Raw genomic sequence first — 24490 nt, 5'->3', positions numbered from 1 at the left:
CCCCAACCAGCCAGCGGGACGGTGGCTCAGGTCCCCAGTCCTTGGGGGAAGCACGGCCCACTGTCCGGGCCACGGCGCTGGCCTGACCTCACCTGCGGGCTCTGCTTTCCATCCCCACCCGAGTGTGTCCAAGCCCACGCACCTTTTCTAGGGACACCTGCCTGTGCAAAGGGCCTAACGACTCCTAGAAGAAATTACACCCACTCTCCCATAAACAGTGGAACATTTGCCGGAATTTTAGAAAAATGTGGTTAAGGGCACCTGGTTGGCTCAGTCGGTGAAGCATCTGCCTTCGGCTCAGGTCCTAGTCCCAGGGAGCCGGGATCGAGTCCCGCATCGGGCTCCCTGCTCAGCGGGCGGTGGGGGCAGGGGTCCTGCTTCTCCCCCTGACCCTCCCTCTTCTCGTGCTTGCTCTCTCTCAAATAAATAAAATCTTTAAAAAAATGTCAAGATATTATAAACATGGCACAGAATGAAGGGACCCCACCCCTGAAGAATGGGAAAAGGTGATGACGTCCAGGCGAGGCTGAGCTGAGCACATCGGTGATGTTTCCCCCTGAGCAGCATTTTAGTCACACTTGCCTCCGTGTTCTAGAATTGCCATGACACCTCATTAGGAAAATAGGCGGCAAGGAGCAGGGCACAGGGTCGGAGGGGGGGGGAGGGAGGGGGGAGGTATGGAGAGCTTTGAATTTTGAATTTTGTGAAGACCTTCTGGCTAAGAAAGAGCCCTGGGCTTTCGGAACAGGAATAGGGCTGTTTTCCAGCTGTGCTGGGGAGTGGGGAGGGGGCTGGACATGGCCCGACTCCCTGATCCCTGTACCTCCCGCCCCGCCCACCCCCCCCACCCCCGCCCCATCATCATCAGATCAGCAGGCACCTACTAGTCAGTGGCCTGGAGACTCTAACTTTGCCCTAAAGCGTAGATGTTTCTAAGCTTAGGCCTGCAAGGCAGCTGGAGAGGCCCATTTGCTCCAGAGTAAGTTGTTGGGATTCTTTTTTTTTTCAGGGGAGAGGGGAAGGCATGGGGCATTTGGAGGGGTGGAGGGTGGGGGGTGGTAGCAGATAGGGGAGATGTGAATGGAAGGGACAGCATTGGCTGGGGCGCAGCTGTCACACCGACACTGTTCTGTCTGTCGCCCTAGGGAAGGGGAGGGCAGGGAGGGAGGCGGAGGGCCCATCCAGGTGGGTTGCCCAAGGCTCACCCTCCCAGGCCTCACTCTCCCGGGTGGCAGGACACAGCCCAGCCCCGCCTGTAACCCCCACCCTGTCCTGAAGGTCTGAACAAGCTCCAGAGCTTAAAGTGGGAAACACTTTCAGAGCCTGTTTTTTAAGGAATCAAACCCAAATCAATATCATCACATCATTGTTCAAATATACACTTGATGGATTTTGGCCCCTGTTCCCAGGACGTGTGAGCAGAGGCATCCCTGGCAGTGTGCTGGAGCCCACTGGGTTTCTCGAAACTTCCAGAGTCGCTCTGTGCAGCCTGTCTCGGAGCCCCCACCATGTGTGATACGCCGATGTCTTTAGCTCGGATAGAACCACTCACATCTATCTCCACGAGCACCTGCAGAGAGTGAGACTTGTTGCTTCAGCTCCTCCAGCTTCCACGACGTGACTAACCGACTCTGGTCTCTGGTCTGACGTGTTGGTGGTGTTGGCTTATTCAGCAAATCAAAGCCCCAGACTTCCCCGTGCTGGGTCTGGAGAACACCCTCCCAGGCACGTCCCAGGACCGGGATGCTGGTGCCTGCTGCCAGGAGGACACCTCCAGATGTCCTTCAGGAACCTCACATGGGCTGCATTCCCAAGATCCGTTCTTTGATATCACTGAACAATGAGCGAGGTGTTTTTAAGTGCTGGTGTTGACATGGCCCACGTTTGTTTACCAGTTGTGCTGGAAGCACCCAGAAGCTGTCTCCTGTAATTTCTGCAATCCCAGATACTCAACAGACTGAAACAGAAAATTGTGCCATGTGGAACTGAGGCATCACATAGCAAAATGCTTTTCAGTTAAAGTTTTCTTTATCAGATTTTTTTTTCATTATAAAATTCCACATGCTCAGCGTGACCCAAGATACCAGATACACAGAGAAAAAGGAGTCGCGGGCAGCCTGGGTGGCTCAGTGGGTTGGGGCTGTCTTTGGCCCAGGGCATGATCCTGGAGACCCGGGATCGAGTCCCACATCGGGCTCCCTGCGTGGAGCCTGCTTCTCCCTCTGCCTGTGTCTCTGCCTCTCTCTCTCTGTGTGTGTCTCTCATAAATAAATAAATAAAATCTTAAAAAAAAAAAAAGGAGTTGCTGTCCCCAGTGCCCAGGGTGGCCCACCTCACTACATAGGCAAGGTAGATCTGGAGTGGGTTCCTCCAACCTTCTCCAGTCAGCATTAGGTTTACTAATATCCTTGCTGGTTGCGATGCTATGCTATGCATCTTGCAATTAAAAAAAAAAAAGACAAATGAAATTATTTTTTTAAGTTTATTTAAGAAAATATTCATCTGATGTTAAACAAAAGTCTTGTGCACCTGTCCAGCAAAAGAGGTTGACTTTATCAGTGTGAGTAAAGGGGCCCCAGGCCTCACACCCAGCGGTCACCAAGGAGGAGACAAACAAGCTGGTGGTTGTCAAGCCCGAGCCCCGAAGGTGGACCCGCCCATTGTTTCCTTGAGGAGACACAGCAGACACAACTGTTGTTGACAACAGGCTGTTTGAGCACCCTGCCTCGGGGTTGTGTTTCCAGCCTCTGGGGTCAAAGTATTAGGATGGGCATGCCCGCCTACCCCGCTCTGCACCCAGCGGTAGGTGGAGCATCACCCAGGCTGGAGGCACCTTCCCAACATCCCTTGATGATCTCTCTCATTTCTGGACAGAGGGAAATGCAAAGTTACACCTTCATCATTAACTACGGGTTCTGGATTTTCCAGGGACATTCTGGTTCACTAAGACTCTTTCCCCATGTCGACTTTATTGTCCTGCTGGGGGAAACAGATGGTCATCCCACACACATGGCAGTGTGTGGCTGGGGTGGGTAGCTCTCCTCGGCCGGCTGTAAGTATTTAAAGCCCCTTTCTGGGGTCTTCCATAATATCCTCTTCCGGCTCCTTTAGAATTAATAAGGGGCGCTTCTGTGCACCCTGAACCCAAAGTGAAAAAGTGATCCCCTTTATTCAGAATTCTCTGTTTCTTGGCCAAATAATAATTGCTTAAAATAACAAAACACCACGCACAAAAATAAGCCCAGGGCAAGGTATCCACCTCTGCTCTCCAGCTTAAGGCCACTGTCAAAACCAACACATGAGAGACTGTTAACTAAATAAGAAAACCGGGCACCTGGGTGGCTCAGTGGTTAAGCATCTGCCTTTGGCTCAGGGCATGATCCCGGGGTCCTGGGATTGAGTCTTGCATCGGGCTCCCTGCAGGGAGCCTGCTTCTCTCTTTGCTTTTGTCTACCTCTCTCTATATGTCTCTCATGAATAAATAAATAAAATCTTATGAATGAATGAATGAATAAGAAAACTCTCACATGGCTTCCACAGCATCTTTTGAATTCTTAAGAAGTCTGTTCTAGGGGCAGCCCTGGTGGCTCAGCAGTTTAACGCTGCCTTTGCCCCAAGGCCCGGGATCGAGTCCCACATCGGGCTCCCTGCATGGAGCCTGCTTCTGTCTCTGCCTTGTCTCTGCCCCTCTCTCAATCTCTATCTCTCATGAATAAATAAATAAAATCTTTTTTTAAAAAAGGAGTCTGTTCTATTTTTTATATCTACTAGTTAGGCTGCAAGTCATTACTCATTTATTTTTTTTTTTTAAATTTTTTATTTATTTATGATAGTCACAGAGAGAGAGAGAGGCAGAGACACAGGCGGAGGGAGAAGCAGGCTCCATACACCGGGAGCCCGACGTGGGATTCGATCCCGGGTCTCCAGGATCGCGCCCTGGGCCAAAGGCAGGCGCCAAACCGCTGCGCCACCCAGGGATCCCTCATTACTCATTTATTTTTCCATTCTCAAAAAACTTAGTATCTTATAGAAGCTTACAATCAAGAACAAATTTCATAAAAATCATAATAGTTAGAAGCACTACATCCCTAGTGACATTTTAACGACCTCATGGCTGTATAACAGTAAAATTTAAATTACTATTTAGAATTATTTAACATTTAAATGGAAATTTAAAAAGTAAAAGGTCACCTAAGGGCAAATGAAAAGGGTAGGCTCCCTGTGATTGACCATAATCGTGATCAAAAAGATCAATTTTCAAAAAAAAAAAAAAAGATCGATTTTCTCTTGTCTGCCATTCGCTGGGTTTCTTTAAACAGGCAAAGAAGATTTACTCAAAAGTACTTTTCATGTCTTATGCACCTGGAATTAAATATCGGTTAGGACTTGAATGTGGATGTGATACTTAATTCTAAGGATGAAACAGTTCGGTTCGGCTCCTCCTGGCCTTCGAGTCATGGAAGGACTCAGTGAACTGTTACTGACGTCCCCCAGTGAAGGGGGGGGGGCTTTATCACTCTTGCAAAATCATTTATTCACACTGTTACTCATAGTTAACTCATACTTTGGAGTGTTGGTGTTGTCTGCTGACTTTAAAGGAAACGCGACGATCCAGGCACTCATGCTGGGAGTCTGCTCGCACAAGTGTCTGGCTCCACACCTGAGGGTCCTCACCCCTCCCTCCAGGTCATTGTCATCTCCAGCTACCGAATCCTGCACAAACTCCAGACTTGCAGCCACTAACGGCCCTCCCTGCTGGTTGGTGTTTGTACACAGGCTTGATAGAAGCAGAAGTCACTGTCACACCTGAAAGCTCAGGTGTCATCACCTCCTTCCCAGAACCAACCCTCCACCCCCAGCTTCCTTTCCCACTCTCCCCGACTTGGGCAATATTCCACCTGAGTGGGAGCTATTCTTGCCCATAAAAGGGGACTTGGGTTCCGTTTTCTCAGCACGTGGAGAGATCTACAGGCAGGTGGGATGAGCAAGCAAAGATTTCAGGTGAATCGGGTGAAAACGTGCTCCGGTGGCCACCCAGTTTTCTACCCACTTGTTCTGACCATCCCTCTTGTCTGGTGGAGTTCGAAGTAGGGTGGGATCATCCATCACCTAGAGACGTTAGCCATCCAGTTCATAATGGAACCTTTGCCCTGTTTACCCTTCAGTTACCTTTTATATTCATCTTTACCTAAAGTATTAGGTAGTCAACTAAGAGTGGTGCCAAGGAACTAGGACATCTTGCACAACCTGGGAGTCCTGAGAGAACTCTGCAGCTGGAAGGGTTAGTCTGCACGTCGTCAAGAGATGTCACCAATCACCGCACCCCCTTAGCGGGTTAAACCCCTGACACATCTCGGGGCCGGGCAGAAAACTGGAAGGTGGCCTTTGGACAAGAGTCCGCCTTCTCCCCAGTGGCAGCCTCCTGAGTCAAGCTCTCATCCCCTTCCAAGCAGAACTCTCTCCTGAGCAGCGACCTGTCCAGAGGCTTGGGCAACAGAACATGGGTTTCTATAACAAACTTGGGGAGCGGTGGGGAGAGTGGCAGCCTCACGCCTGGGCAGGGGAGCCAGGGGGCCCCACGGCATGCTTCTAGGATGGTCACTGGGACTGCGATGGGGGACAAGCTGCTCCAGGGGGACTGGCCTTGGAGGAGAGCCTGGGGGGCCCAACCCTGCAGCCCCAAGACTGTTTTCATTTCAGTGGAAACTCCTTGCTGATTCCCAACCAACACCAACCACGTTTCACTTTTTGGGCTGAGTGGAAATGAAAGGCACCTTTGGGGAAGCTGATGAGCTTCTGGACCTGCTAAGTCCAACGGGGTGGGAGGGCACACCGACCCAAGTGTCTCGTTTGGGAGGCTCTTGGGGGCTTAGGGATGGCTTTGCGGAGAAACGAAGGCCTTAAGTAATGATCTCTGTACTTAGAATTGGAGCAGATGTGTCTTGGGGTGTGTGTGGGGTGTGTTAAATTTGTGGGGGGAGGGTAGAGGGAGAAGGAGTCCTGAGACGGCTCCATGCCCAGGGCAGAGCCCGACAAGTGGCTGGATCTCACCACCCTGAGATGACGACCCTGAGATCAGGACCTGAGCTGAAACCAAGAGTTGGAAGCTTAACCAACTGAGCCACCCAGGTGCCCCTGAAATGAATGGATTTTAAAAGCACACTAGTATAATACTGAAATTCTGCTTTTCTCTCTGTTAAAAAGACAAAATTTTCTTGGATTGTTGGTTCACACTTGATAAGAAATTGTAAACAAAGTTTTTTCTTTTCTTTGCCTGGGAAACCAAAGTTTCTATACTTTGTTTTAATTGGGTTTTTGTTACTAAAGAGAGCTAAACAGCTCAGTATTACATGGCTAAGTTTTGCTAACAATGATATAACCCTACTTTTTGCCTTTGGAATCTCTTATTGCCACCGTTAAATAAATCATTAAGTTTTAAGTTTTGTGATGATCTGTAATCCTACTTATGCTTGTGTTTTATAACTGAGTTTTGTTTTAATTAATTATTTGTTTGTTTGTTTAAAGAAAGGCAGCCAGATCACCCCCACTTCTTTTCTGAGGCCTTTTTAAATAAAATCCCCAAGATTCAAACTGTAAATGACATATTTTTGACTAATTAAACTTGTTTATTTGGGTTGTTAAATTCCATGGGAAGCTTTGTCAAACCAGTGATGATAAACCTTGGGTTATATTGTATGGATAAATATGATAACTGTTTCAGAAATTACATGAAATTCTGAAAGTGTATGTCCTGGTATAAGGTCATCACTTGAATTGTTGAAATGTTGTGTTTCACAGAACCAATCAGATTTCTTTGTCACTGCATTAGAATGAGCTCTCAGATCTTTAACCATGGCTATTTCTGAGTCTTTGGTTATTTATAGTAAGTGGTCTGATGCTCTTGTAAAATGCGTTTTGTCTTAAAGGAGATTCATGAAAAGAGCTTTTGACAAATATAATTTGTCAAAATTGACAAAATTGACAAATATAATTCTGATATCTTTAAGATTATAAAATAAGCTGAGTAAAAATGTCCAGAATTAATGAACAACTGCATTCAAACAGAGCAAGAATTCGTAACATGGGACCAAATGAATCGAGGAAGATGATAGATTTTATGACTCTTGTTACTGGTTCTCTAATGTTTGCTTTTCTAGATTTAAGAGAACTTTCTCTTACGATACCTATGACTTTATAGAAATATAAGATGTTCTTTTATGAAAAAATTGAAACATTCAAGTTTCATCCCTACCAGAACCCTTCAAAATTCAGAAGCTCTCAATGAGTATTCTTTCTTTCACAGCAGTTATGATTGTCTCCTAGCTTCTCTAAGAATCTCATCTAGCGACAGATCACCACTGGATGTGACCAGACAGCTTTAAGGAACTAAGGTTGATTTTATGAAGCATGAAGCCAATGGAGCTCCTTAGAAGTGTTGGCTGGATACCTTGCTTACAGACTTCCCGGCAGCCTTACCTGGTTAGTAAAGAATGTCACTTTCTGGCAGGTGCAGGAAACGTCAGGGTACTTTCGGGACTTCAAGAACAGGAATTTGGAGTTGCCCTCATGGTTGCCCACGGTGCAAATGCTGGAAACAAGATTCTCTCACTCTGCAAAACTCTTCCACTCCAAAATCCCCACGTCTTCCCTGATCATCAGGAAGTGGCTACAGAAGACAGATCTTTGCCCCTGATTCTATGGTTATGGAATGATGAAACCAACAGCGGGGATTTGTTGCAGCCCAGTTGGTCTGAAGCATTACCGTGCTACAAGGTAACAGGCTCCTTGCTTGCTGACTTAAGGCCTTTGATCTCTCACATAACTAATTTTCTTTCTTTGAGATTTGTAAATTTAAAAAAAATTTTTTTTTTTTATGATAGTCACACAGAATGAGAGAGAGAGAGAGAGGCAGAGACACAGGCAGAGGGAGAAGCAGGCTCCATGCACCGGGAGCCCGACGTGGGATTCAATCCTGGGTCTCCAGGATCGCGCCCTGGGCCAAAGGCGGGTGCTAAACCGCTGCGCCACCCAGGGATCCCTCTTTGAGATTTGTAGACCACTGACCTTGAGGAATGAAGGACCAGAACATCTCCAGGCCACAGAGGCCAGAAGCCTGTTTGAAGCTGCCTGGGCTTTCTGATCAGCCCAGCAATCTGTTAGCAAAATGTTTTCCTTTTGTAAGGTCACACACATGAGGTTACTGACCTCCCAGGTCAGACGCATGACATTACTGACATCCCCTTGGGCATCTTATAACCCTTGCCCACCTTTGCAGAAAGAAGAGAAGAGTTCTGATTGGAAAGGGAAATTGAGCTTGACTCAGGAGGCCACCACCTGGGGAAAAGGCGGACTCTCATAAAGGCCACCTCTCGATTTTCTGCCTGGCCCAGAGATGTGTCAAGGGGTTTAATCCGCTAAGGGAGTGAGGTGATGTGTGATATCTCTTGAGGTTGCCCAGGCCACGCTTCCCACTCTCCTGGGTGCCAGGAAAAAGCATGGAAGGTTGGAAATGCTGTAACTGGATTGAATAATAAACATAGAAGATGACTCCTATTTCCATAGTTATTTAGCCTAATTAGGTATTTTCAGCCTATGTATTTAGTACAATTCCAAGTATCCCATTGTGTGCAGCACCCACATAAGGTGCTCCTGAGTGCCTACTAATATCCAAGAGTGAGGATCCGAAAACTTAGAGCTTTCTGGGAGGAAAGAATCCAACCTAAAACAGAGCAAGAAAAAATTAGGCAGCAAGGACCAGCAGCGATCAGCTGCGACCTGCGCCTGGTGGCTGTGGAGTAGGATGGTGAAGGAGAATGACGAGGGCACTGGGCATGGGGCACTGAGTGTGTGTCAGTCACCAAGGGCAGTTGCTTCTGTTGTGACAACCGGCTGGAGATGCAGGGCAGTGGTAAGTCCTGGGCCTGACGTGCCAGCACCCAGGCCCCCGCCAGCTGGAGCTGCACCAGAGCCAGGGCTCGAGGAGGGTGGTGGTGGGGGGCAAGGTTGGCGGGGTGAGTAGAGACAGTGACCACTGGGGCAGTGGAGGCCGCAGAGGGGCCAGAGGAGGGGAGGACCAGCCTCACAGTGAGGCCACCTGGGCTCTGCCTTGGCCCAGGCAGGACGCAGGCCTGATTGTTTCTCTATGGAATTAACAGAGATTAAAGTCACCTAAAAAGGCCTGGCAGGCCCATAAGCCACTGTATTTTAAAAACCACTGGGGATAAAAACAAACATTACAGTGTTTGGTGGCTTTTGGATTTTTTTTTTTTATCTTTTTGTAAGAACAAAGCTAGCAACAAGAGTGGATTGTTGGACCCCTCCAGTTTTCATGAAAATGAAACTTTCTTCTTTCAAGAAGAAAGGAAATTTATTACATTTTTAAAAAAGATTTTATTCATTTATTCATGAGAGACACAGACAGAGAGAGAGGCAGAGACACAGGCAGAGGGAGAAGCAGGCTCCATGCAGGGAGCCCGACGTGGGACTCGATCCCAGAACCCCAAGATCATGCCCTGGGCTGAAGTCGGGCGCCAAACCGCTGAGCCACCCAGGGATCTCAAATTTATTACATTATTAAATACTCTTGCTGGTAACAGTAGAGTTTTTTGGTCATGAAATTGGCTTTCAAATAGCAGTACCATTGAATGATGTTTTTTCCCTCTCAGCTGAATTAGGAGCCCTCCTGTGTCCTTCCCTGGCTGCCCCTGAATAGTTAAAAACAAAACAAAGCCAACACACAGCTCTGCGGTTAGAGCCAGGACCATCTGACTGAAACTTTACTTCCTGCACCCCCGGCCCCCTCCCCCAGCCTCATGGACCAGTTGTTTAAATATATCACAAGTGCAGTAACTTAAAATCCGTGAGTTTTGTTTCTTTCCTCTTTGTCGTTTATAGGGAAAAAGCCTTGCAAAGACAGGTCCCAAGAGAGCAGCACATCTTCCCCGGGATGGAGGGATGGCAGGAGCTCCAGGGACAGGTTCAGTCCCGACACGGATATCCGAGCAGACTGCCTCCTAACATGAGACTTCTCAGACGCTGGGGATTCAGCACCCCGCGCTTTACTGAACCAGACAGAGCCAAGGTGCCCCCGGCTGGTTCCGGGTGTAAAAGGAGGAGCCCCTAAGAGTTTGTAGCCAGGGGCCCCAGCTGCTAACTGGAGCTCCTGCCTCAGGCAGGTGACGTCTTCCTGGTTCCATTTACAAGTGAGGTCCCTGGTGTCCAGGGCCAGGCCAAGAGCGGCCCCCCAAGAGCGCGGCCTGTTGACCAAGGTCAGAGTGGACACATGGTGGGCGGATCTTGCTCTTCTACTTCTCAGCCACCAGCCTGGAGTCACAGGCCCAGAGTGACACAGTTGTGGGGACCGTGGTAGACACGGCCAGGGGCCCTCCTACCACCCCACACTTGGCTCATGTCCCATTGGGCTCCAAGGCCGCAGGCCCAGCAGGCTGGGCTGTGTGACCAGGAGGGGACCCCCTCACCCCCGCTGGAGGAGCACCTGCATAGGCTCCCCGTTCTCCAGGTCCCTCCAGGACCACGCTGTCTCCTGCAGTATCAACGGCAGGTGCGCTCTGTGGATGTTTCCCCGGCACGCGGGAGAAGAGTCAGCACTCAAACACGATGTCACATCAGACCTTCTGACAAACACGATGTCACATCAGACTTTCTGACGTCCTCTCTCCAGGAGACTGCCTACGGACGAACCAGGTCTGCAGCATAAAAGACGTGGGTTCTGACCACCCCCCCCCTCCGAGGTGGTCTCAGCTTGGACGGCAGCAAGGAAGACAGGACAGGGCGGCTTCCGATGGGTGCTGGGGTGGCCGCCCGCACTCAGCGTCGTCACTCTTGGGAGTCATCCCCGGCAGACACCCATCCTGGTTTTGCCCTCTGTCTCCACAACAGGTGACGAGCCTCTTCTGGATCCTGGCCGCTGGCTTCCCCCGCGCGGAAAGAGCACGGGGCCTTCTGTCCCGAGTAGCTCTGCACCAGCAGGTCGGACCGGGGCTCCGCAATAGAGGAAATGACTTCATACCTTTCTTTCCCTCTTCGTTTGCTGGGGACTGTCTTCATGACAGGTCTCTAATCGGGTCAGATGTGGGCTGGGAAGCAGGTGCACGGGAGTCCAGGGCACATCAGGAGTTGTCGATGAGAACTAGGAGACCTAAAGCCCGATGGTGCATCCGAGGGTTTCCGCTTCCCAAGCTGCTGGGCTTAGAGAGATAAAATGTTAATGTTTATTTTAATACAATTACGGCTGCCACACTTGTTACAAATATGATTTGTGTGTTTGTGAAATACCGAATGTAACCATGCAGCGCCTGCGAATCTGTGAATATCCTGCCCAAAGTGAGCAACCCAGAGCTCCGGTGACACTTTGGTGACAACCCTCCCAAGCTGGTGATAAGTGGGGGAGTTAGTAGGCATTAGGTGAGAATGAAGGGTTGGGGCGTGGAAGTGTAAAAGTCAGGGGCGTGGGGAGAAGATAGAAGAGTGCCCTTGAGCAGTGACTGCTGTCTTTGGGGTCCTGGAATTGGCCCTTGTCAGAAGATGTGGCCTCAGTGACCTAAGTGTCCCTAACTGTGAACTCGGGTAGGTCAGGTTCGTAATCTGTAGGAAGACTGGTTGACCTCAAGCCCTTTCAGTGCTAACCCTCTCACTGCCTTCCCGCCGTGACCCTGGGCCCCAGCCCTCTGGGAGATTGTAGGTGCTCCTGAGGATGGGGGCCAGGAACCACCTACCCCCAAGCCAGATGACCTGAAATGTTTGTGTGTAAGTGTGTGTAGACGCTTGGGATCTGTGGAGCCGCTGGTCACATAGCACGGGGTTCCCCCTAGAGCCTGCCCTTGGCCTGTGAGCTGGCAGTTATAAAGTTCCACCAAGGCCCCCCAGGGACACTAGCTATCCTATTCTGGAAGACAGAACTTTCCAGGAGGATGACTGAACACCATTGAGTGGTTCTTGATCTACCCCCCAAGACGAAGGTCTAAGGCTGAGTCGGGTGGTGACTGGGAGGATCACTGGGGGTGCCTCTCGGTGTCCCGTTGTTGGAGCTCCAGGATGGAGCTGATCCTGATTATAAGTTTGGGGAGGGAGCTTCCCAAGCTCCTCTGGGTAGATGCCCTGCCAGCCCAGCTCCTGCCTGAAAACCCAAGGGGCGAGACTCAGCGGGGCCCTGGGTGGACTGAAGACCCTGTGCTGCAGAGCTGCTGGGTGACGGCTCCCGTGGCCTGTGTGCAAGGTGGGCAGCCAGAGGCAGGGCTGGGCATGGATGCAGCTGTCAGGAGGGAATTGGCTCCCATGGCCTGGAAGGTGCCACAAGACCAGGGCAGGGAGGTCACCGGAGGTCCCTCAGAGGCCCCAAGCGAGGGTCAGCCCTGTGGGTGGGCAGGAGCCCTCAGCCTGCACCTGGAGCCAAGAAAGAGAGCAGTTTCTCTGGGGAGGGGAGGATGGCAGTGAAGGGGTCGGCTGGCCCCCCAGCCTGCGTTCCTGCCACCTCTAGAGCCAGTTGGGGAGGCCGTGGGAAGAAGGTTCATCTCTGGATAGGGACAGAGGCAAGATGGAGCCATGCTTACAGTCCCAGGGAGCAGAGGGGCCCAGTCCCGAGTATCTGGGCCGCAGCTGGCCCCACTGGGCTTCCCCTCCTGCCCAGCACTTGGCACTTGGCTGCTGGTGATCACACCAGGGTGAGCTGGAGGCTGCCGTGCGTGCAAGGGGAAGGAAGTGCCTGGTGCCTTGCTCGACAAGCTCCAATGGTGCGGAGGCCCTTTCACTACCCCAGGTCATGCCCAGGTGACCTTGTGTCTGTTCCCTGGAGCCCCTGGCCGGGCCAGCCTGCCAGCGCCCCTCAGCACTCCTCGTCCCAGCGAGCACTCGGCCTCCTGTCCTTCCAATATTCCAGGCTGGAGCAGCTCTTCCTCTTGTCCTCCACCAGCCAGGTGGTCCAGGGCCAGCTCAGCCTCCTTTCCTTCGCCCGCCTGCTCCCTCTGAGCACCTGATCCACATCTATCACTTCCTCGTCTGGTTTAAACTTCTAACCATCCTTGGTGCTTCAGTGACTCTTAGATTCCAAGACCCTTGAAACAGGAATCAGTGCCTTCAACATGTGACAGACGCAGAGGCCCTCGTGCACCTGATGCTGAGTTGAGACCCAGTGACCAAAGATGAGCAAGACTCGTCCTGGTCCTGTTGGAATTCACCCTTGAAGAGGGGAGAGAGGCCAGCCTTGAACCCTGGAAGGTGGAGTTCAGGGGGTAACCAGGTCCCGTGTGCCATGTGAGCCCAGACCTGGTTCCATACTGGGAGAAGGGATGCGTTCCGAGGCTCTGGGCGAGGATGGGGGCTCCTCGGCCAGGCCATGAAGTCGTGCGACAGGCACCCCGGGACCCAGGCCAGCAGGGGCAGCGACTCTGAAGGCATACATACGACTCCTCGATTTCAGCCACAAACCCACCCCACCTGTGTCATAAGTGACTTTGTGTGGCCAGTCCCTCCGTGTCTACACCTGGAACCCAGTGGTGGTCCTGGACCACTTGGTGCTGATTCCTGTGGGTGAGAGAGTCACGTTGATGCTCTTGTCAGTTTGCTACCAAATTTTTCCCTCCTCCCAGGGTCTCACCCTCAGTGCTTCGGTCAGCTCCCACGCCTGCTCTTGCCTGGTCCATCCTGCTCAGGTGGCTCAGCCTCAGGTGTTAGCTTTGAAAATCATTAGGGTGGGATGGGTCCCACTTTGACCAAGTAACTCAGAGAGTGGGAGCAGGGGAAAGCGGGGGGAAGCAGGGCCTCTGACTTGGGTGTTTTTGTTTGTTATTTTTTTACTTGGGTGTTTTTAATAACACTCCTGGGTGCTCCCCATCTGCAGCCAGAGCTGATGGCAAGTGCTCCATCCTGTTCAAAGTCTGCTCCATGTCAGCAGCACCGACGCCACCCCAAACCTGCTCAAGCAGAGTCGCTGGTGTGGGGTCGGGAATGTGTCCCACAAACTCCCTGCGAGGCCCAGGCACAGCCCTGAACCATGCACCAACGCACGGGCACCTCTGGTGCATGGGATAGGATTGCCCCACCTTCGTTACACAGCTCCTCACACCTGCAGAGGAAACTGTGCTTCAGTAAAAGGGTTTCGGGAGCCTCTGGTCTCCCTCATTCCCATTAAACCCCAGCTGTGTGGAGCCTCACACAGTAAAACGCATACCCATCCATCAGGGATGCCCCATTGGGGATGCCCCATTTGGGATGCCCTCCAGCGTCCCGTCTGCCTTCTTGCTTGCAGGGAGACCCACAGGACCGCGCAGGAAGGCTGGTGCAGGGCAGTCAGCCAGATTCCCTGGCCAGCTGGGAGGCTCAGTCTCTCTCTCCAGACCCAGAGCCCAGTCCCCCATGGCACATCCCAACATTGAAAGTGACTGACACGTATCGTGGGCCTCTGGGATTCCTCTCAATGAAGCAAAGCTTTTTTTTTTTAAAGATTTATTTATTTATTCATGAGAGACACAGGGAGAGAGGCAGAGACATTGGCAGAGGGGGAAGCAGGCTCCCTACGGGGAGCCCGATGTAGGACTCAATCTCAGGACCCTGGGATCACGACCTGAGCCAAAGGCAGATGCTTACCCACTGAGCCACCCCAGCGCCCCTGAAGCAGAGCTCTGAACATGCAGTCCAGAATCCTTTGGTTTGTCCTTCCCACTCTCTTCCTCCTTCCCCTAGTCATCACCAGCAAGAGGGACATCTGGTCTGTGAGCGTGCTGCAGCTGGGGACCTGGTACCTCCAGGCTTCCAGGGCTCTTCCAGCGGTGTCCATGACAGCACTTGCTAGGTTATATTGTGTGTGTGTGTGTGTGTGTGTGTGTGTGTGTGTATGAATTCCTGGAAAGTGGGACAACCTGAGTCTGCAGCTCTGACAATGAGTGGGGACCCTGTGCGAGTGGCAACCTTCCAGCCACCTGGCCCCTGCCCTCCACTCACACGAGTGTGCCCACACCTGCAGCCTTGCCCCGGAGGCTGCAGGGGTGGAGGCAGCAGCAGCCAGGCCGCTCTGTTCCAGGAGACCCGGTCCCTCCGGCTGGGGCTCAGAACCCACCCAGGCAATAACCTGGATCTGCTGCAAACTCATTTCTGCTCAGGAGTGAAAAGCCACCTTGGAGCTGGCAACCTAGTGTGTGCATTGCTAGCCTGGCAGGTAGGAGCGGGTGCCCTTGCACACCTCCCTTGCCTCCTGCGGCTGCCCGCCACCTCCTCCCCTCTCCACCTCCACACACCTTGGCCTACCTGGTGGACTGAAGCTGGAGACTCTCGTCTGGCTCAGCCTCTAGTTCCTGCCGTCTGGTTCTACCTTGGTCCCTGTCAGTCCAGGCAGCTTGGGTGTCTTCCTGTGTGGGGTCCTGACATGGTGTTGTCAGTCTCCTGCAGGAGAGCCTGGGCCTGGGCAGTCTGGTTGGAACAATGAACCCCAACTCTACTGCCAGGCTGTCTCTTGGACGTACCAGACACAAGGCTTTCGTGTTACTCCTGTTTCTACATCATAATAGTAGCCAAAACGTAGCACAATGTTTGCCTTCTTGTTTTTGATGGGCTCAGTGGGCATAGATCTGCAAACAGCAACAGCAAAGAGAATTAGACCTTTCTTCCCATGGTGCAGAGTGTCCACGGGGTGCGCTTGTGCTGCGGGGACTCCCCCCCTCCCCCATCCCGTGGCTTGCATGCCTTGTCGGCTCTAGGCCAGGTTTCCTGTCTGGGTCCCTCCACACAGGGCCTCAGGCCGGCAGAGCAGCCCTCACCTTGTGTCTTAGGGCAGAGGGAAAGGCTCTATGGAGAAACCAGGTGGAGGCTCCTAACAGTTCTGTGGGGCACCTGCTGGCCCAGCCTGGGCCTGACACCAGAGGGTGGGGGGGCAGGTCTCCCAAGTGCCAGGCTGGGAAGTGAACACTTGGAATAAATACAACAGTCCCACAGTTTTTCCCTTCTGATCACAGGGTCTCCTCTCCTCCTTCCACATGCAAAATCTACTCCTCCCTCCCCAAGGGAGACCCTCCAAAGTCCCACCAGGCTCTAAGCCTTGGATCTGGGGTAGAAGTCCCAGGGGGCTTCTTATCGCTTCCATAGACCAGCCCATTATTCTATGTATTTTATGTATTTTCTTTGCTTCTCAAATGATCTGCAGTTAAGGATCATGTTTGTTTGCTTTTTCTGTTTGCAATCACATTTTCAATGAAATAAAATAGACATCCAAAACCCAAGCCAAATTTTTCACTTAATAGGTCCAACAGGTCTTAAGTCACTCTGTTCGCTTTGCTATGAACGTTCTAGATCCGATGAGGATCTAGTTCTGCCCTGGTCTTGTGCTCACGCTGAGTGTCATGCTTCTACACAGAGGTTTGCCTTTCAGGGGTTGTCTCTGTGTTTTTGCACACGCGTGTGATGCTTACAATCTTCCACATTCACCTTTTAATGATTAGGAGATTGGCTTACATCCTGACTGGTTGGGAGAGAGAACCGGCCCAAGGATGCTGCTTGCACAGCACATATCTCACCGAACCTTCTGTCCAGGCTTCGCTTGATTTCTTTCATGAAACCTAACTCATCAAATTGAACACCAATAAAAAATAAATTTATATTAAAAATAATAAACCTAACTCATCTTTCTTCTTTGCTGTTTTAGATTAACATGATTAGCTTTCCATAGCACTGGCTCGTGTTCTCTGGCTCGGTAGATGAGGTGTTCACGTGTGTAACAAGTGTGGGCTTGAGGGCTTTGGCCCAGAGCTGGGTGGGAAGTGCCACACCATCTACCACTCATGACGTCACGTCCCTGTTTTCTGACTGCTTTGGAAGATATCCGGGCCTTCGTGGATAAGGCCCTGTGGTAGCACAGAGGCAGATATTGTATATTATCTGCCTACACACGTCCTGCCCGTGCAGGACACTGTGGTGTCCTCTGGAAAGGTGAATACCTTCTTGGCTGTTTGAAGCATTCAGGTTTCCCTGTTTTTTGTTTTTTATTTTTATTTATTTATTCATGGAAGACACAGAGAGAGAGAGAGGCAGAGACACAGGCAGAGGGAGAAGCAGGCTCCCTGTAAGGAGCCTGATGTGGGACTCGATCTTGGGTCTCTAGGATCACACCCTGGGCTGAAGGCGGTGCCAAACCACTGAGCCACTGAGCCACCCGGGCTGTCCCCTGGTTTCCCTGGTCTTATGTTATCATATGTCCTCTTTACTCTCCCTCTGACTCACCATATTTGTTCCAACAAATATTTTTTGAGTTCTTTCTTGCTAGCCACATAGTAGAGATGGAGCCAGTTAGACTCGTGAATAACTTAAGCAAAACAAAGCAAAACAAAACAAAACCCAAATCCAAAAAACTGCTAGGAAGAATATTAAATAGCACACAGCCCCGTGAAGGGTCTAGAGCGCGGGGTGTGGAGAGGTGAGCAGGATTGAGGGACCAGGTGTGGCCAAAGTCAGGATGGGGAGCCGCCTAACGCCGCCACTACTGCGGCCCCACAGGGCGGCTCGCTGCCCAGCCCCGTCGAGGCCACTGTGTGCTCTCAGTCGCCCACGCAGAAATCGTGTCTGAGCAGAAGCAAGCGTGGGTCCTGCACCAGGTGAAAGCTGCTGGGGACCCAGCGTTTGGGAGGCAGCAGGGCGGTACCAGAGCAGGTGAGTGCGCAGAGCTGCGTGCTCTTGGGACCCACTGGGTGTTTTCTCTTTGGGGACATCACATTGGGAGGCAGGGAGGGCCAGTCCTACACGGCTCTGTGCATCCTGGAGGGAGACGGGGCCTCCTCCTCCGCCGGCAGGGCCTCTCATCCCCCAGGATACAGACACCGCTGGCTGGAGAGGCTCTGTGGTGGGCTGTCCTGGGCGTGGCAGGGGGTTAAGCAGCGCCCCCCCCACCTGCAAGCTGCGGGTAGCATGCCCTAGGGGGTGGCATCCCCAAGTCAAAACTATCTGCACCCAGGCTTTGGTTAAATTATCCTTTCCTGAGCGCATGTCCAAGCAGCTGCAACTGGCGCTCTGGCATGTGAGGTTTGACGGTTGATGCTTCCCATACCCGGTGAGGCCTGGCTCCTTGGGGAGGATCTGTGAAGGGTGGAGAGTGAAGAGATCTCAGATCTTTCAGAGCCAGAGCCTGCCCGGTGGAGGTGCGGGAGCAGGAGCCGGGGGAGGCCGGGTGGACAGGCCAAGGGCGGTGGGGTGCAGGCAGCCGCACAGGGTGGGGCAGGGCCAGGGTCGAGGACCGGCTGTGGGCTGGCCTTGCAAGCCTGGTGACTGGTTGTCGATGCAGGGGAGACGTGTCAGAGGCCCCCTGACTCTGGGGTTAGCAGCCCCCTGGCTCTGGGGTTAGCAGGATGGTGTGACACTGCCCAAGATACGGCAAGTAGGGAGGTGACTCTCGGGAGAAGAGAATGACCAGATTTTTGGCCCTGGGATTTTGGGGGCTGCGGGGGCCTCTTGGTGCATAGGATGTAGAGTTGAGACAGAGCTCATGGCACAGGGACACGGAGCCATCGCCATCCCGGGGCAGCTTCGGATGGAGTTGCTGCGACCCCCGAGGAAGGCATGGAAGGGGAACAAAAGGGCACCAGCAAGCCCTGACAGGCCAGCTCATAAGTAGGCAGAGAAAAAGGGAGAGGAGTGGCCATGGGTGGGTGCTGAGGGGCACGGGGGGTGGGGGGGATGAGGCTCGCGAGGGGCCAATGGGCTGACGCTCTGCAGGTGATCAGGGACCCTCACAGGAGCGGCTTCGATGAAACTGGGATGGTGGAAGTCGGGTCACAGCGGCAGCAAGGCGGAGGGGACAAATGAAATCTTTAGAAAGAATAAGTTGGTTGACAGTGGCCAGGGGCCTGTGGACGCCAAGGAGGATTCTGTTGGCTTTAGAGCTTTCTGAGGCGCCCTTGACCCACAATGAACCGCACAACTGCAAACCCATAGACGTTGGTAAGTTTGGCCTGTGCACACACCTGTGAAGTGTGTTACACCATGTTCAAAATAGCGGACGTGCCATCTGCCCCCAATGTCCTTGTGTCCCTTAGAAATGTGTCCCCTCCAACCCCTGCCCTTTCCTGCCTCCCTCCGTTCATCATCTGAAAGTGACCACTGATGGTTAGGTTGTGTTTCCTAGAATTCTTTGCAGGCAAGTCTTCCACGACGCATGCCCATGTCTGCTTTCTCTTCCTCTGAGACAATCAGCTTCGTGGCAGGTGCAGCGTGTATCCAGCGTTTACCCCTTTCTGCTGCTGGGCTGTGTGGCGTCGATGCCTCCACAACACTTCACTGCCCGTTCCCCACTCCGTAGACCCAGCTTCGGGCTACTACGAAAGAAGCTGCTGTACACACATCTGTGTAAGTCTGTGTGAGCACATATAATTGCTCTGGGGTAAAGCCCTAGGAATGGAAATGGGGATCTTTGGTAAGTGCATGTTTAATGGTTTAAGGAACTGTGAAAGTGGCTTCCAACGTGGGCACGCTGTTTCCTAGCCTCACCACCAGGAGAAGAGGAGCAGTCTAGTTGCCCCCCACCCTGACCCACACTCAATGTGGTCATGCGTTGAATTTGAGCGATTTCTGCAGGTCCATGGGAGCATCTCATCGGGGTTTTGACTTTTTTCCCTCCAGTGACGGGTACTGTCAAGCACCATCTTTGTCCCTGTACTGCCTCTGGCGGAATGTCTTTACCCATTTTTTATAAAGATTTTATTTGTTTATTCATGAGAGACACAGAAAGAGAGGCAGAGACATAGGCAGAAGGAGAAGCAGGCTCCCTGTGGGGAGCCCGATGTGGGACTCGATCCCAGGTCCCTGGATCATGCCCTGAGCCAAAGACAGACACTCAGCCACTGAATCACCCAGGTGTCCCCCATCTTTGCCCATTTTTAAGATTGGTTGTTTCCTAATTATTATCCTCATCCTAGTCTAAAAGGGTCCCCCGAACTCACTGAAAAAGGGTTAAATATTTGATGAAAAAAAAAACCAGAATGGATTTAAAGAAGGTTAGGTTTTGCTGTAGGATGTGGTTTTCTTTAAAGACTTCGCTCTACCTTTGCCATCTCTGTCCCTACGGATTTCTTCCTTCAGTGTTTACTTCCTTCAGTGACCAGAGATCACACCCGGACACACAGTGGAGATAAAGCAGGATCTGAATGGAAACCCCATCTTTTTTGTGAGCGTGCTGCCCCGTGGGTCTTGCCACTCCCAAGTCGGCTGCCCACTCCTGAAGCGGAGGTCCTGGCTGTCAAGGAGAGAACAGGAACAGCTGTCTGTCTGGCCCGTCCTGCTCCCTCCAGGCAGCAGCGTCACATACCAGCAAACAAGACGGGTGCTGAGGTCTGCCTGCTGGAGACCGAAGCACCCACCCTGGGATGGGGAGTGGGTGCTGTGAGCGCTGTGGCAGGCCTGGGGGGCTCCCCAGTGCACTTCTGTTTCCCCAGCCTCGGTGGCATCAGGGACGAGGCACACACAGCGCCCTGAGTGGCAGGTTCTTGCAGGCAGGGCCACAAAAGTGTGGCAGGTGGAAGCACTAGCAGGTTACCATAGCGACTCAGCGTGGGGCCGGCTCTGCACACGCCCCTGGTTTCAGCCACAAAAGTGACATCTGCATTTGGCCTGCACTGTGTTGGTAGAGCACGTCTTCTTCCGGCCAGGTGATTGCTAGAGCCGCTTTGGTCACCCTGGGGAACCGGCTCCGGGTCCTGGGCTGACAAGCAGGGAGGGAAGGCTTCCTGCAGTGACACGGGGGGGGGGGGTCTGCAGGGCCCAGGCAGCCAGCCTGGAGACAGAGCTCAGACTGCCCCGAGGCAGGGGAGGGCCCAGCCTTCTCTGGACCTCTTGGGGCTGGTGGCCTGCTTCCTCCTCCCTCACCCTCATCCCTGGACCCTGGACCCAGTGCCTTTCCTTTTCCTTTTCCTTTTCCTTCCTCTATGACTGTGGCTTTCAGACCCCACCGTGACCAAGGTGAGAAATACGCATACTTCAATTTGTGTGTGTATTTGAAACAAAACATTTAACGAAACCTTCCTTCTTCCCCTCACTGTGTGAAATGTCATCTCTTCTACTCTATTTCCCTGATGCTACACAGACTATGTCCCCATTAAAAAATGCTGGCCGTGCCCACCAGATTGAATATGCGAACCACTAATGGTTGCAGTCTCAAGGTTTGGAAGACGCGGCCAAATCACCACACGCCTGTCGGGAAGGGGTGGTTTCAGTCTCTCTGCTTCCTCTGTGTGGTCTGCATCACCCCAGCCAGCTTCCTGACTGAGGCCTGAGAATCCCAAGTGCAGGTCTGCAGGGTCTATCTGGTTTTGGGGAGTAAGTCTAGATATGGTCAGAGGCATGGTCTGTAAGGACACAGAGGGCCAACTCGTGAAGGTCCCTGCAGTGACACAGAGGGGGTCCGCAGGGCCCAGCCAGCCAGCTTGGGTCGGTCCTGACATCCACAGCTTCTGGTCTCACGGAGGGACAGAGGCAACTCCGACTGCCGGCAAGCACTTTGCTTTCCAAACCATGTTGGTAATGTTAACCCGGAAGGGCCATGGTCACTCCTCAAAGGATCTGATAGGGGATGGCCCTAGAATACCCTTTCTTCCTTTCCTTTTATGTTTAAAATACATTTCAGATGGGGCAACTGGGTTGGCTCAGTGGTTGAACGTCTGCCTTTGGCTCAGGTTGTGATCCCGGGGTCCTGGGATCAAGTCCCACGTTGGGCTTCCTGTGTGGAGCCTGCTTCTCCCTCTGCCTATGTCTCTACCTCTCTCTGTATGTCTCTCATAAATAAATAAATAAATAAATAAATAAATAAATAAATAAATAAAATCTTTTTAAAAAATCAAACATTTCAGGGATAAGAGTTAATAATCCTAAGAGTTAATAGGATTTCAGAATAACCCAAAGCAATTGACCTCAAAATTTGGAAAAATTTCTAGGATGATTTCTTTCCATTTGGAAAGTTTATGTACATCATTGAAACATTTGTCTCTAGGGGCACCCCAGCGGGGGGTGTCAATCCTGGTTTCAGCTCAGGTCCTGATCTCTGGGTCCTGGGATCGAGTCCCACGTCAGGCTCCCTGCTCCCGTGGGGAGTCTGCTTCTCTCTCCGCCCCTCCCCCACTCACACTCTGTCTCTAAAATAAATAAATCAATCTTTTTAAAAAAAGCAATTTTCTCTCAAAATGCCTTTAAATTTCTCTTTATTTTTGTTTTCAAAACTGAGTTTATAGAATTTAAATATTTTTTTTCCATGTTTATACTTTGGTGCCACAGACTTTTGAGCTGTCAGTAATAGGTAATACCCAGCATGGTGAATTAGGATGGGCCCACGGCCACTGTATAATTACTTACTGGGGAAAAAAACCTCTGCAAAGAAACATAACTGTTGTAAAAGAGCATAAGATTTATTCCAGATTTCAAAAGCCTCTCTCTTCAGTCCCTTATAGGACACATGATTAAATGCCGGGCGTCCACGTGTCTGTCCTCCTTTCTGCGCTCATGCCCTGCCAGGGGTAGGGGACCATCTGTCTGGGCAGGTCTGGCGTCTCCCTGCCTAGACTAAGAAATCCTCCGAGATGGGCGGCATCATTATGAAGATTCCCTTTAAAATGAAAACACAGAAGGTTGGGCCGCTTCGCAAGAGCGCGAAGATGAGTGTAGCACACACCATCCCTAACAATGCCTGCTTTCTTCGGGAGAACAAGGCTGTTCAATGAGGTCGAGCAGCAGCTGCATGGCACTGACCTCACTTTTCAGTGAGGGGGTTAGGAGGGAGAGGTGACCCTCCCAGGTCACCCGCCAGCCACACCCCCTGCCAACTGGCCGTGCCCGCCGCTGGTGGGAAGTGAACATGGCCTAAAACGGAGCCACAGAGCCCTGGAACCCCAGAGCCATGGGGCTGCCCCAGAACGTGTCATGTCATCAGCTGCTACGGGAGAACCTAGAATGTCATGAAAAGTCAGCACCTAAGGATCCCCCAGGGCAAGAGGGTACAAGTGTCTGCTGCTCCTGCACCATGATGTGCCCCACACGGCACTCGCAGTCCCCTGTCCTCGTCCCTTCGCCCTCCACTCTCCCTCTTCTCTCTGCCACACACACACACACACACACACACACACACACACAACACGCTTGCACACTCTCATTCACATACTCTCATGCACTCTCACACTCTCATACACACTCGCTGTCACACACACTTTCCCACATGCTCTTGCACATTCTCACACCCCCCCCCACACACACACCCATGCACACAGAAGGCACCACGCCTCTCCCTGAGTTTTGAGAATAGCCTGCTGCAGGCAGGAACCGGATCTGCAGTTTGTGATGTCCTTTGATGCAAAGTGGCCTAGGTGGTGCGGTCTCCTCCTGCTGGAGGCTTGTGTCCCGTGGGCAGTGCCGTGTGCAGGAGATGAGCCTTGCAGAGCTTTTTGGAAAGTGGGGTATTGGCACACAGAGTTGCATGCGCGCTCCTTCGAAGCCCCAGCTCAGTTTCTGAAACCCTGGACTCGGAGCTCTGGACTCGCTGCCACGGAAACCCCCAGGGAGTTTGCAAGTGCGTGGCATTCCCCCAACTCAGAGTCACAGCCAGATGCCTGAGAAGAGAAAGTAGTGAAGTGAGAACTGAAACTCTCTTAGATTGCAGCTTTTAAGGGTCACACACACACACACACACACACTTCCAAGCACAATAACTTCTCTTGTAAAAAGATGGCTCTACTATTTCACAGACTTAGCTCCTACAGCTTAAAATTTATAAACTACATACTCAAATTTTTTTCGCAGGGAAGTTAATAATTAGAGGAAAAAAGAGAGTATTCAGTATCCAGTTACATGGAAACATAGCATAATACTTAGAATGTTTCTGGGCAAGTCACGGGAATGAGAGACTAGGGAATATAGTGAATGTCATTTTAACAGGGCTGTGTGGTGACAGGGTGGCTGCACTTGTGTCAAGCACCGCAGAATGTGGGGACTTGTCAAATCACTGTGCACCCGAAACTTATGTGACATTGTGTGTCAACTACACTCAAATAAAATAGATTTTTTAAACTAAAAAAAAAAAAAGTGAGGATTTAAAAAACCCACTAGGGGTGCCTGGCAGGCTCAATCAGTAGCATATGTGACTCTTGATCTTGGGGTCAGGGATTGAGGCCCGTGGTGGGCATAGAGGTTCTTAAAGAAATAAAAAGAAATAAAATTATTTAAAAAAAGAATAGAAAACACTAATAAAAAGTTTGTCCTATATTATAGCAAAGAAGACAAAGAAAATTTAACATGATTCTAATTTTTTTTTTTTTTTTACATAAAAGAAGCACCACAAGGGACGGTGACCTGTATAATAGCCTCACAGAAACGAGCAACAAACAAATGAGGCAGATCTTTAATCAGGCTACAGAAAATACTCAGAATACTTTTATTTATTTTTTTAAAAGATTTTATTTATTTATTCATGAGAAACACAGAGAGAGAAAGGGAGAGACACAGGCAGAGGGAGAAGCAGGCT

This window comes from Nyctereutes procyonoides, unplaced genomic scaffold (genome assembly GCF_905146905.1).
Source record: "Nyctereutes procyonoides isolate TBG_1078 unplaced genomic scaffold, NYPRO_anot_genome, whole genome shotgun sequence".
NCBI lineage: Eukaryota > Metazoa > Chordata > Mammalia > Carnivora > Canidae > Nyctereutes > Nyctereutes procyonoides.
Note: the sequence above shows the minus strand (reverse complement) of the source record.